Below are 15,273 nucleotides of genomic sequence, written 5' to 3' on the forward strand. Positions count from 1 at the left end.
TACTCCATTTTAGGTATATTTATCATCGTAATTGGAACATTTACAACATGACTCTCAAGACAGACAGATGAACTCGCAGCATGACCCTCCATTTTGTCTCTCCTGGCTTTCCAGCTCATCCACAGCCATGTTGTACAAGACAGGACTGTCTCAGTTGAAGATTACTGAAAATCTTCTTACTTACTCAGAGTCTTCGCAGATCAGTGCTGTGCATTTCAGAGTACTGGGAACTTAAAACCCCAAGCAATTAAGGAAAAAAAAAAGTCTAGCTTGTGAAAATACCCTGAATATCTGTCAATTTATCTCACTGAGATTCTTAAAAGACAAATATACGATTATTAATCAAATTAAAATTTGACTACTTTTAAGCTTTAAATCACCTTATTAAAAATCATATACCAAATTCTGTAGTTAGAAATGATTTTTTTTTAATATAATGATGGAGAATCACAAGAGGTTTATCAGTTATTCTGACAGCATTAAGTAGTGGCGGTTCATTCATAGCGGCAGGTGATACAAAGCCCCATCAGGTATACCAGCTGTTCAACAAATATTAATCTTCATAAAGTCCTCATTCACAACTCCATACATGTTGAAGTACGTACGCTGAAATATTAATTACCAGAGGGGAACCATCAGGGCCTTCTACGCCTTCAGAGGAGGCCCAAACATATCAGCATTTCAAATGTTATATTCAATCTCTTTCATTCTTTCATCATTTCATTATAATTATTCTCTTCTAATTCTAATTTGGCCTATCAAATTTGCTTCAGAAATGAAAGGATTACTGTCCTGAAAACATTAAAGTCGAGTTATCCAATAAGATATTCGGTTTATTGTCTCTAGGCTGAGAAGAGTTTAGAGCTGGCTCATTCATTGGTTAGGACTTCATTGCCAGGACAGAAGGCCATGGCAGTGTATGTTTATGTAGGAAGTGGCAGATGAATTAACCAATCAGATTTTGATTTATAGTGGGAGGGACCAAAAACTTATCGCCCTCGGCCTTCTCAAAGGCCAATGCGAGCTTAACCGCGAGTCGGCGCCATCAACGCAGCAGTGAAGTCACCTTCCAGCCAGTGTAGCGTTCATCAGTAGTGCTAGCAAATGCTAATAAAGTGGTCAAGCCCGTGCTATCTATCGAGAGCAAGTAGCACAGGCTAACAACTGAGAAACTAAGATTTCTGTCTCCAGACTCTTCTTCCACGCTGCACGCTTGCTACAGTATTTTTCACTCAGACTTAAGTATTCACTTTCCTCTATAATTTACTTAGTTACTATTCTTTAAGTTCGTTTCTTAAGACAAGTATTTTTTAGGATGTTACCTTGTTTGTTGACAGTTTCGGCGAACACTTCCGCCTTCTTCAAAACAGTCACCAGATGTCGAGTGGTGACGTGCCTTATCAGCTGATGTACTCTATGGAGGCGTGAACGTCCCGCCCAATTTGACAGGTAGTCCACGCCTCCTGCTGTCAGGTCGCTGCCCCAGGACTGCGCTCCAGGTGTGTGACAGCGCGTATGCTCCCTCATCCTGGTTCATTGTCCTCTGCGCCCGCTTGCGTATCTCCACTGCCTCCAAAATCCAACGCTGGTATCTATTTTCTTCAGCGCGAATGACTCTGGCCTCCTCCCAATTCATTATATGATTTTGCCGTTTGCAGTGGTCTGAAATGGCTGATTTTAAGTTTTCTTGGTTTGCTTTTTCGGCTCTTGTGAGTCTTTTTGTTGTTTCTTTTTCACATTCTAATTGGTGTTCTTTCCTGCAAGTGTGGAAGCATCTGCCCGTTTCACCAATATAGACTTTATTGCATGAACGGCAAGGGATTTCATATATGACGTTGCATTTATGGCCCTTTTCCACTACCCTTTTTCAGCTCACTTCAGCTCACTTCAGCCCGACACGGCTCGCGTTTCGACTACCAAAAACCGGCACGACTCAGCTCGTTTCAGCCCTGCTTAGCCCCTAAAACTCGCACCGTTTTGGAGTGGGGCTGAAGCGAGCCAAACCGTGCCGACTGAGGCTGGGGGCGTGAGCAGACACTCCCCTGTGCACTGATTGGTGAGGAGGAGTGTCCTCACATGCCCACACACGCCCCGCGAGCGCGCTGGGATCTGTAAACACTGCAAACCCGGAAGGAGAAGAATTACGAATTACGAGAATTTCTGAAGCCTTATGCGCCTCGCCTCATCTATACGCTCTTGCCAGTATCTGTTGGCGTTGTCGGTGACAACAAGCCACAGCACCAAAACCAGCAACACTAACGACTCCATGTCCTCCATGTTTATTGTTTACTATCCGGGTCGTGAGACTACCGCTTAAAAGATCACTGAATCAGTGACATACAGAGCATCGTGGACGAGTTCGCGGAGCGCAAGGCTCGTCGTATGCCCTTCAAATAATGCGCGCAGTAGGCTATTGATGTTTTATTATGAGCCATGTACAGTATGTCGCCTAATGTTTTTTTGTTTCTGAGTTACATGTTCGTTTGAAGGACTTAATGTACAAAATAACATAGTTGCACCCCGTAGTGTTGAAATTGGTAAACACAGTGCATTCAGTGAGGTTTGCACCGCCCTCCTTTTATTTCTGACTCTTCCTGTCACCACTCTGAGCGCTCATTCGTATGCCCTTCAAATAATGTGCGCAGTATAGGATATTGATGTTTTATTATGAGCCATGTTCAGTATCCTAATGTTTTTTGTTTCTGAGTTACATGTTCGTTTGAAGGACTTGATGTACTAAATAACATATAGTTGCACCCGGTAGTGTTGAAATTGGTAAACACCGCAGTTGCGGACATTTTGTAGCCTAAAATGATGTTATGATAAGCTTTAATAAAGTGCCCGGTCATTTGCCCCGCCCCCGGCCCGGCTCTGACTTGTTCCGCCACTGTCACTGATGTCACTGTTTGCGCTGCTTAACGACATCACGTGACGTCCACCCACTTTCACTAACTCCACCCAATGTGTCCACCCACTTCCAGCCAGCACGGTTCAGCGCGGTTGTAGTCGAAATGCAACTCCAACAGCCCCGCTCAGCTCGACTCAGCTCGACTCGGCACGGCACGACTCAGCCGCGTTTGTAGTGGAAAAGCGGCATTATTGTCCAGTTGTATTTTGTCTTTGGGGTGAACTAGCAGCTGTCGGAGGTTCTTGTATGGTTTGACCGGGGTGTTGATATGGTATTTCCTCATGGATCATTGGATGCGTTCTGTAACTCCTTTTATGTATGGTAGTGTGACAAAGCTACCACTGCCTCCAAAATTGTTTTTTCTGTGTTTTTTCTTGTTTGTTTGTTTTTTTTTTCCTTTTTTTGTGTCTGTAATTTCCCTTTTTGAATTGCCCACGGTGGATATTGGCAGTTTTTTAATGCCTGTTGGATGTGTTGTTCCTCCTCCTGTCTGTCTTTCTCCTCCGTGATGTTCTGTGTTCGGTCGTATAGTGTTCTGATTACTGACATTTTGTGTGCGATGGGATGTTCAGATATCCAGAGAAGATATTGGTCGGTGTGTGTCGGTTTTCTGTATGTTGTAATTCTAATGTTCCCTTCTTCTGTGTGGTGTATTTTTAGGTCCAGAAACGCTATTGTCTTGTCCGTTTCCTCTTCGTGTGTGAATTTGATGTTGCCTGTCTTGTCTATGGAGTTTAGATGATCCATGAGTTGTTGTGTGTAGCCTGTTTTGGTTATTTCAAGAATGTCATCAACGTATCTTTTCCAGAAGATAGGTTTGCATTCGTCCGCTGCTGTTTCTATGGCTCGGGTTTCCAGATCCTCCATAAAAAAGTTGCATAGAGTGGCAGATAGCGGGTCCCCCATTGCAAATCCCTCTTTTTGTCTGTAAATTGTACCTCTGAATTGGAAATATGTGGAAGTGGAAATTAAATTTAATAGTTTTGTTATGTCCTGTGCTGTAAGTTTTGTTCGTTTTTTCAGGGTTCTGTCTGCTTTAACTTACTTAGTTACTTTTAAACTCAACATTGAGAGCTACACACAACAGAGCAACCTGGCAGTCTGCCCCTGATCCCTTGCAAAATCCTTTGTCCTGTTGCTTTTTTGGGGTCTGGCTAAGGTTTGGCTGAGGTGAAGTCCCAGCTCTAACAGTGACAGTTCGCCATTGCTAATTACCTTTTTTGAGTGACTAGCATTTTCTAAAAATATTGCGAGTTGATTGATGTAAGCCAATGTTGGGTTAATTTGCTCGTCTTTCTAGATGTTCAAAAATTGACTAAGCACTAAGAGAGGCCCATTGGGGCAGGACTCGCACTGCCTCATGCTCAGGGGATGAGCAACGGACAAGACAGTTAATATCAGGTTTAATCAGGAGATATGTAGAAGGTGAAGGTCAAGTGCAGACAAGCAAAACAAGAGTTTTACCATGAGCACAGACAATGATGGATAACAAACCTGAACATGGGTAACATGTTCAGAATCAACCCACAACAGAATCGAAACAAACGAACAGATCTGATCGTGTTACTGTTTTTACAGGCCACACCCCTATACTGTTTTTACATCACATGCCAAACTGCAACCAATGGCTCATGTGGTGGTCCTTGATTGTGCAAAGTTTTAACCTAAACATTCAACATAAGAAAGGCCTTGAAAATGCAGGGTAGTGGCTGAGTCTCTATCTTGGTGCAACTTTAGTGCAAGTTGTGAACCTGACATTCACTCTTAAGGTAGGGGGGTGTCATATCCTCAAGTGTGTTTCATTAGAATTCCGTGCGATTTGTGTGTCTATGGCTACATACATATTAATATGGTTTAGCTTTAATACATATAACTTTTATGTGTTTACGTCAAGAGTTTATGTCTACACTACACTGGAGGTTTCGAGCCCCCAAAACTGAGACTTTTGGAATTGCTATTGGCCTCTATTTAGTTTGAAAACTCCAGCACAGCATTTTAGTGTAGACGGATGAAAACAGAGACGTTTGGAAATGATGACTCAGACGCCCATGTCCGCTTCATGAATGGGTCTTATGTGTCATGATATATCCTTCCCTGGTAACACTCCTATTCTACATGTGCATGCGACAATGCATTTATTTTCCAAACCGGAACTCCACCATGTTTGATGATAACAACATCCAAGATAGCGGTGCTTCACATGTGAGCTGCTGCAATGCTTTTTGATTTTTCTTTTAATTTAATTGCTTTTGAAGAAAGACCATGCCTACTTTGTGTGCAGGATATAATTGTGGTAATAATGCTACTCATGACAAGAAACGGTTCTTCAGAAAGAATTCCCAAAATAATTTAAAACGGCGACAAAATGGATAAAGAACTGTCCAGAGAATGCTGTGCGTATGCTGTGTTTCAAAAACATGCATCATAAGGACTTAACTGAGGAAAAAGCTAATTACACTACACTCGTGTGTGTGTGTGTGTGTGTGTGTGTGTGGTGACAACTTTATATCTGGTAAGGGTTCATTGCTAATTAAATCTGTTTTTTTCTGATGATTAAATTTAACTTTTGAGCTTTAGCGCTAATACTCTGCTTCTCACCTTGTAGGAGCACTGGCAAACCTACGGGATAAAACAAATCCAGATTGGGCACCGACACTCAAATTAGGACACGAGAAGAGCAAGATGAAAACTCATCTCACAGTATCAAGAAGCAATGGGATAAATGAAAGATCTGCCAAGAAAGCCAGATTAGAAGCAGCATGAGAAATGTTAACAAGTTTGGATACACAAGAAGACCAATGTGGGTCAGCTTTTCCAGGTGAGATATTAGCAATGCCATACCAGTAACTTTGTTTTATTTATGCACTTTTTGTTTTGTAGAACAAGATAGTTAACACTGATATCAGGGTATTCAATCGGTAGTAATGAGGCTAAAGCCTCTGTATAATCAGATGGCTTTAACATATACAGATCAAAGCCACAAATTTCAACTTCTCATTATCTGTAGCCACTTTATCCTGTTTTACAGGGTCGCAGGCAAGCTGGAGCCTATCCCAGCTGACTACGGGTGAAAGGTGGGGTACACCCTGGACAAGTCACCAGGTCATCACAGGACTGACACATAGACACAGACAACCATTCACACTCACATTCACACCTACGGTCAATTTAGAGTCACCAGTTAACCTAACCTGCATGTCTTTGGACTGCGGGGGAAACCAGAGCACCCCCACATGGACATGGGGAGAACATGCAAACTCCGCACAGAAAGGCCCTCATCAGCCACAGGGCTTGAACCTGGATCTTCTTGCTGTGAGGCGACAGCGCTAACCACTACACCACTGTGCCGCCCCAAATTTCAACTTTTTCTGTGAATCTTGACTTGGCAGAGGACTCCAGAGAAACATATTTTGAGAACGTCAGAGATGCATTAGTTATTGTTTGCACGAGTCAGCATTTTGGATTTGTATATCATCCAACATGGTGGCGGATGCATACGTCATACTATTTTGTCACGTGGTTGCACATGAAGAATAACTTGACTGTTTTCTGTAAGAAAACAAACAGTATCAGTATCAAGTGCATTCCCAGTGTGATATGTGTTTTCAGGCGTGTTAGTATGGATGGAGATTATTTCTGATATGGAGCAGAATGGGTCTGTACATTAGAAATGCGTATGCACAATGGTGACTTTGTTTCCAAACGTAAAAGCTGAGAAAAAGAAGAAAATCATGTTGTCCTTTTTCTATTCTATAATTTTCAGGTCTTTTGTATGGATTTTGAAATGTAGTTGGGTTAGAAATGTAGATGAAACCTGGCTGGATCAAACAGAAGAAAAGTAAAAGAGCTCCAGCTACTAAACTGTACGCTGGATGACTGTATGGTGTTGACTCTTACAGGGGTACTCGGGGGGGGGGGTCACTAGCCCTTGTGTGGTGTTTGTATTTTTGTTACTCAGCCAGTGTTGGTGGGTCTGGTGGACCTGCTGCATTTTGGTGCTTTAAATTCAACACAGTCAAACAATTTTACATTAAATCCTTAACCGATGTTTACTTCACCCCAATTACAAGCAACATAAACAGCATATATGGTTAATATTTGCCCTTTACCTTTGTTAGATTATATTTATTTAAAAAAGTGCTACTCTTTTTTTTTTTTTTAATAAAATGTAATTTTACGCCCTGCGATGACCTGGCGACTTGTCCAGGGTGTACCCCGCCTTTCGCCCGTAGTCAGCTGGGATAGGCTCCAGCTTGCCTGCGACCCTGTAGAACAGGATAAAGCGGCTAGAGATAATGAGATGAGATGAGATGTAATTTTACAAAAAGAAAATCAATTACAGTCAAGATATGAGTGGGAAAAAAAAGATGTTTATCTTCAAATTTACAAATGAAGCAAGGTTTTTCATAACAACTGTTTTTTATTTCTTTAAATTTCATTAGAAATGTAACCCATCCAGTTCAGTTTACACAACACAAGCTGAACACATACAGTAACCATGTCAGTCTGTACAACACGTCATCCCCATGCTCGTCTTTGTTTTGGGACTGGCTGATGCTCCATCTCATCCTCTTCTTCAAAGTCACTGTCAGACTCTGAATTTTCAGAAATGTGATCCTCATGTTCTGAAACGTCTTCCTCTACATCATCAAAAGCTTCTCTCTCTTCCAAAATCATTTGCAAGTCCATCCGAGCAGAGAATCTTTTGGCCATCTTGATCAGTTGTGATAAGGAACCGCATTGGAAAAGCTATATTTATTGCGTCCCGCCCCCAATTTATGGGAACTTCTGTCTTGGTTCCCGCAAGACAGAGGGTAAAATGTGTAGGAATGTGAGAGCAGACAGGTGTCGGTGCTTGAACGGCAGGGGCAGAAACACAAAACTCACACACACACTAACAGCAGGCCCAGACAAGGGGAGGACAGAGTGAAGGTCCACACTTTTATTAGCCCCGGGTCCAGTGGACCCGAACATCCTGTACTGTATGTAATATAAATGTGTAGGGGGGGTGTACAGTGTGCAGTCATCGAAAATGTGTTCTGATATGTTCTTCACAGAAAATGAGCGAAGGCCAATGAGTCTGAGTTTGAAAAAATAATTAATCGTATCATTGTTCCTTTGATGAAAAATGAAAACAGGTCCCACAGACCCGAACACCATACAAGGGCTAGATAGTAGCTCATAGCATGCGATGGCTTCCATTTTGTTTGATGGTATGTCGTTATCAAAGTCATCCTGCTTCAGATAATCTTTGGTCTTGAACTGCTCGTGGGTATAAGTGTGTCTTTCTGTCAGTTCTTTTCTAATTAGAGTGAATGAGAGCATATGGGAGAATGATGAAAAATGAAAATGTGTTCAGGACTCTAATCCCAGCTGGCACACACTTCGATCAAAGCAAATGTTTAATTCTGCATTTTAATTAAAATTTTTATTGAGATTTATGAAGAGGCTTTACCTCTATCTGTACAAAATTGATTTGCAAGAGGGAAAAAAATGAATAGAGTAAAGAAAGAGCAAATCTCAAATCAAACAAAATGGAAAGATAAAATTATAGGAGAAAAATGATGAGGTTATGCTGCCACTATGCAGTATGCCACTATAGTCCGATGTATACGGTTTCTCCCCTGGAAGCAACTGGAGGACTTTTACACGAAGGTTGTACTGCCATCAGTTATGTACGGTCTAATAGTTTGGGGATTGTGCAACAAGACACATTTAATCAACCTGGAAAAACTACATGCAAGGGCTGGGTGTATTGTATATGGACTGTCATGGGACACTTAGTGCTGAAGAATGTTTAATGCAAAAAGGATGGGACAGTTTGGAGACAATGTAGAGTGTCTTGCAAAAGTATTCATCCCCCTTGGTGTTTGTCCGGGAATTAAAATGGATTTTTGGAGGGTTAGCACCTCCACAATTTACACAACATACCTCCAACTTTAAATGTGCACTTTTTTTTTTTTTTGTGACACGGACAATAATTAAGATGGGCGGGCAAAACAAAACAAAAAAAACCCCAAAAAATCAGAAATCTGGAGTGTGCATAGGTATTCACCCCCTTTTGTATGAAGCCCCTAAATAAGAGCTGGTCCAACCAATTCACTTCATAAGTCACATAATTAGTTGATTAAGATCCACCTGTGTGCAATCAAAATGTCACATGATCTGTCACATGATGTCTGTATAAATCAACCTGTTCTGGAAGGACCCTGACTCTGCGACACTACTAAGCAAGCAACATGAAAACCAAGGAGGCTCCAAACAGGTCAGAAACAAAGTTGTGGAGAAGACATTGTGGAGAAGTATAGCTCAGGGTCGGGTCAGAGTATCCCATGGGTCACCATTAAATCCATTATAGCAAAATGGAAAGAATATAGCACCACTACAAACCTGACAAGAGAAGGCTGCCCAGCAAAACTCACAGGCTAGGCAAGGAGGGCATTAATCAGAGATGCAACAAAGACACCAAAGATAACACTGAAGGAGCTGCAAAGATCCACAGCGGAGATGGGAGTATCTGTCCACAGGACCACTTTAAGCCGTACACTCCACAGAGCAGGTCTTTATGGAAGAGTGGCCAGAAAAAAGCCAATGATTTTAAAGAAAACACATTTGGAGTTTGCCCAACAGCATGTGGCAGACTCCTCAAACACATGGAAGAAGATTCTCTGGTCAAATGAGACTAAGGCCCAATCCCAATTCTAATTTCTACCCCTACCCCTCCCCCTTCCCCTCCGCCTTCCCCTTGGCCCTTCCCCTTGAAACTGAGCTACAAGGGATAGGGCTTGAAATTCAACCCTTACGTATTGGGATAGCCCTTCAACGATTGCATACGTCATCGCGTACCTCCGTCAGCGTTTACGTTAGCAAAACGCGACGCGTCATTGGCTGCGACCAGCCGCTACAGTCAGAGCCAGAGGTAGAAATCTCTGCTGGCAGGGTGTGATTTGTTAACTAACACCACTGAATGGGATATCTTTGGCGCTTCGTGCACCACATCCGACAGAATGAGGTGTCAGAACACTCATGTAAACAATAAAAGCGAGAATAACAGAACAAAACGTACGCAGTAAAGCAACCGAAAACAATACTCACTCCCAAAGCTTTTTAGCAGCAGCTTGGATTTCAGAAATCGCTGCTCATTCTCAGCTCGAAAGCGAATCAAGCGGCGTGTTTCCTCTGGATAACAACTTAAAACACGTAAATAATGGAGAAAATACATTTATGACAATCTTTCGCCGCGGGAACCGCCATCTTTCTGAAACCCGCATGAAATCTCGCTGAAATCCGCATGGCATTGTGGGAAATCACTTAAACCCCTTCGTTCGGAGTCAGCTCCAGGAAAATCTCCGTTTGGAGGGGTACAGAAGCCCTTCCCCTTCCCCTACCCCTCCGCGTTAACTGGGATTGGGATACCCCTACCCCTTCATGTGAACGCGCAAAATGGAGGGGAAGGGCCAAGGGGTTGGTCCAAGGGGTGAAATGGGATTCGGCCTAAAATTGGACTTTTTGGCCATCGTGGGAACTTCCATGTGTGGCGCAAACCCAACACCCTGAGAATTTCCTCATGTTACTACTGTGTTTCTTTTTCTTTTATCCCTGTCTTCCTGTCCTGTTCCCCCTTTGTAAGGACGGGTTGATGGTAAATTTCACTGGTAACAGTGACAATAAAGGGTTCATTCATTCATTTATTCAATACCATTCCTACAGTGAAGCATGGTGGTGGCAGCATCATGCTGTGGGGCTGTTTTTCATCTGCAGGGAGAGGAAAGCTGGTCAGGACTAAAGGAAAGATGGATGGCACTAAATACAGGGCAATTCTGGAGGAAAACCTGTTTGAGTCAGCCAGAGGTTTGAGACTGGGATGAAGGTTCACGTTCCAGCAGGACAACAATCCTAAACATACTGCGAAAGCTACACTGGAGTGGTTTAAAGGGAAACATTTAAATGTCTTGGAATGGCCTCATCAAATCCCAGACATCAATCCAGTTGAGAATCTGTGAAGATTGCTGTACACCAGTGCAACCCATCTAATTTGAAGGAGTTGGAGCAGTTTTGCCTTGAGGAATGGGCAAAAATCCCAGTGGATAGACATGCTAAGCTAATAGAGACATACCCCAAGGGACTCACAGCTGGAATTGCAGCAAAAGGTGGCTCTACAAAATATTGACTTTGGGGGAGGTGGGGCTGTGAATACCTATGCACACTCCAGATTTCTGTTTTTTTTTTTTTAATCTTATTGTTTGTGTCACAATAAAACAACAATTTGCACCTTTAAAGTGGTAGGCATGTTGTGTAAATCAAATGGTGCTAACCCTCCAAGAATCCATTTTAATTCCAGCTCGTAATGCAACAAAACAGGACAAACACCAAGGGGGATGAATACTTTTGCAAGGTACTGTACAAGGTATGATTAATGGAGTTCGTCTTCAAATGCATAAAAGGTTATATTGTTACAGAATTCAAGAATTTATTTGCACAGAGGAATTCAAGTCGTGAAAGTAGAAGAAATGGAGACGCAATTTGTCCAAGTCCAGAAATGAACTATAGTCGGAACTCCATATGATACAGAGGAGCAATAGCATGGAACAGTCTGTCTAGCAAGGAATCAACGGCCAATAACTTAAATGAATTTTGACATTAGCAGAATAAACTTTGATCTTATTGTTGCCGTAACTAAACACAAAAGCACAAGTTATGCATATATATATATATATATATATATATATATATATATATATATATATATATATATATAATTTTGTTGTTGTTTTTTTCTTTTTTTTTCTTTTGTATTGTTTTGTATTTGTAATTATTTGTATCTGCACATGCATGACCCCACCAGCCTTGCTGATCAAGTTATGTTTTAAATAAAGTTATTCATTTCTTATGTCATAGTGGGAAGCACAGCTGGAGAGACACAGATTCAATTCCAACTGCAAACTGGAGGGAAAAAAAAAATCACCCAGTATTGCTGAGAGACCACGCCTGCTCACCTCATCCCAAGGTGACTCAACGAGGAGGAGGATCAGCGCTCTGACAGCTCATTTACAGATCAATTTCTAGCTGCTACTGGACAGGATAAATAATGCGATAAGGAAATCACTTCACTGGGGATTACCTTTCATTCAGATGAGAAATCCTATTTCGATAGCAGTGAAAAAAGAAGATTTTTTGACTGGAAATGAAAGCCTCAAGTTTCCAATCTATCAGATGCTGTGCTTTGACAAGATCACATTTTCCTTTCTTATCTTCAAGCCAGGCCTTTCGAATGTCAACTTGAAATGGAACTTTTTGGCCACCTGTCAGGTCAGTAGGGTGAACATAAAAATGCCCTGTGACTTCAGAGATAAGGAATAAATGAGCAGGACAGCATCAGAGTGCTGAAATTTCACAAGGACAAGACATGTGTTTGGCACCAAAAAGTCCCTCAGCAAATGGTGGGCCAAAAAAAAAAAGTAGCATGACAATTTATTATCTCACTCCTGGACTCTGTGTGTGTGTGTGTGTGTGTGTGTGTGTGTGTGTGTGTGAGAGAGAGAGAGAGAGAGAGAGAGAGAGAGAGAGAGAGAGAGAATGTAATCATAGTGATACCTTTCCCCACCTGTCTCCTATGGATCAGATCAAAAAGCTCATTCGCTCTTTGATCTCAAAGAAAAAACGCACCCTGAAAGATCACACTAAATGTACTTCTATATACTGTATATCAATATTTGTGATGTGTTATCATTCAGCATGTAAGGATTCACAATTCACGATTCAATTTGATTCATGATACTGGGTTCAGAGAAGCAGCTTTGGGACCAAAAGTTTGCTGGTTCAATTCCCTGGACCAACAGAAATGGCTCAAGTGCTCTTGAACAAGACACCTAACCCCCAACTGCTCCCCAGGCTACTCCAGGTATGTTGTATGTCACTGTGGATAAGGGCGTCTGCTAAATGCCTGAAATGTAATGTTTTTTATTTTCCCACAATATACAAATAAATAAATAAATAAATAAATAAAATATTATCAAAAAAGAAAAATAACATTTATTTGTCATTCTTTACCAATTTAAATATTCCTTTTGTTAAAAAAAAACAACCAACAATAATTATTTACCTGCATTTGTAAAGGTTGGAGTAAAATATAATATAATAACGATAAACCATTAACTAAAAAAATTCCTTTTATTAAATATAAAAAAATAACAAATAGGCCTTTTCTTCATAAACTTTTATGAACATTTATACTACCTCCACTTTCTTCTCTTTTCTTTATCTTTCAGCAGTCTGTAAAAAGAGAACTCTGATTTCTTAGTAAATCTATTTGTACACTCAATCGCACAACAGTGCTTTCCAATCGTAGATCTTTTTTTTTTTGTGTGTGTGTTTTTTCACTGCATTTGAGCTGTGTTACTTCCACATACAGTGAAGTCATGTGCATTCCCTCTACTGTACTGGCTGTCTAAACAACACAATTACAGCCAGGAAAAATGAAGAGGTCATGCAGCCTGATAATATTCACAGTTGTTGTTTTTTTTTTTGTCATAAATTTGAATTGTCATAAATATGTATCGGGATTTATCGGCACATGATATATCGTTACATGCATACTTATCAGTCATTGTGGAATATCTGTGATGTGTCATCAGTGAATCTGGTGCTAAGTTGTTGGTTGATGATATAGTTACGTTATTCCTGTGAGACGTTAGCAGTTATGTATCAGGCTTGTAGTACTCGAGTCCGATCCGTGCTGTAATTTTAAGGACTTGTGACTTGACTTGGACTTGAGCACTGATGACTCGGACTTGGATTGATGAGGGTGGCTTTTTTTTAATATGCCATAATAATTTGGCATAAGATATTTATATCTACATAAAGTTTTATACTAATTTCATGCAAGAGAATGTATATTCACCTGTTCATACATCATGTTCAGGAACAAACTCACGTTAACAGTGCTAAAATGCCTGGAGAGAAGCCCCTAGGATCGTCTGCTTTGCTTCTACAGACTTCTTGTGCAGTGGAAAAAAATGCAGTGCTATGTGTTCCATATGTAGAAGAACTATTGAAGAGATGACAGGGACAACCTCAAACTTCAATCGTCATTTGGTAAGACTCCACCCAGAGAAGTAAGTTACACGCTATGTCCATTGTCCTATTGATAGCAGGGCTTGCTTGTTGAGTGATGAACTAGCTAGCATTAACCCTCTCTCATGTTATTTGCCCTGTTGATAGTGGGCGGGGCTTGCTGAGTGATGAACAAGCTTTTTATCTGTAGCCTATGAATTAAAATGAGGCAGTCGAGCAGTAACGTTAGTCCAATGCAGTAGCAGAGACGCTTTCACATAAAGGCAGCAACAGCCACCGTCAAATGGTGCAGTTGGAGTCTTGTTCTCGGACTCGACTCGAAATTTTTTTAATGACTCGGACTTGAACACCGGGGACTCAAGACTTGACTCGGATTTGAGGTTCAGTGACTCAACTACAATGTTGTTGTGTGCCACACTAATGTCATTGCTAGCATACTGGGGAGAAAAGTCAGCATTTTCAAACCTAATGGATAACAGTCAGATTTAGCTCCTGAAGACAAAAGAGCAAGATCTTCTTTTCTCACTCAACATTTTCAGAGAACGTTCACCATCAGTGTAGAATTAGTGGAGACATTGATTCAAATGCTGCACCCAAAGTCCCAGAATGCAATGCAGTTATGGCAGACTAGGCCCAGCTAGTTAGCAATCTATGAGGTGACGAGCATTAATAATGGTATAAGCATGGATGTTGGAGCTTTGGAAGATAATCTGCTTGACCAGATTGTATAGATGAGGACAAATAACAAAGTTAGCAGAGGTAATCAACACATGGGATTTCACTGAGATAGAAATGTGTATGCATATGTCTGCTCAAGATACTAATGAGGCCAACATTAACCTCCTACACTGAGGAAAACAGAGAGACCAGGCATGATGACATGTTCTCAGCTCAGATAGAAAAGGTGAGCCTCTACACTGCTATTGTGGGTGGTCCATTAAAAAAAGAGCAATTGAAAGAGCCATGAGGCAACCTTAATGGGCAAGATGAGCATAATGCATTTAAATGCTATTAACCCTGGACACAGAGAGGGAGAGATGAGGTTACATCACACACATGATAATTACCATTTCATCACTACTAAGACATTTACTCATCTAGATCATTTAGAAAGATTCTTCCAGCAATGTGGCATTATTAATTAGGCAATAACTTTGCATAATGATGGCAGCTCTGTTTTGTGTGGGCAGCTGCTGATGTACATAATGGCAGCAATTAAAGAGGAAATTTGCCAGATGAGCTTGAATTATGAACAGACTGTGTTATTAAAGGTAATTAACGCATGCGAGGTA

This window comes from Neoarius graeffei, chromosome 5 (genome assembly GCF_027579695.1).
Source record: "Neoarius graeffei isolate fNeoGra1 chromosome 5, fNeoGra1.pri, whole genome shotgun sequence".
Taxonomy (NCBI): Eukaryota; Metazoa; Chordata; class Actinopteri; order Siluriformes; family Ariidae; genus Neoarius; species Neoarius graeffei.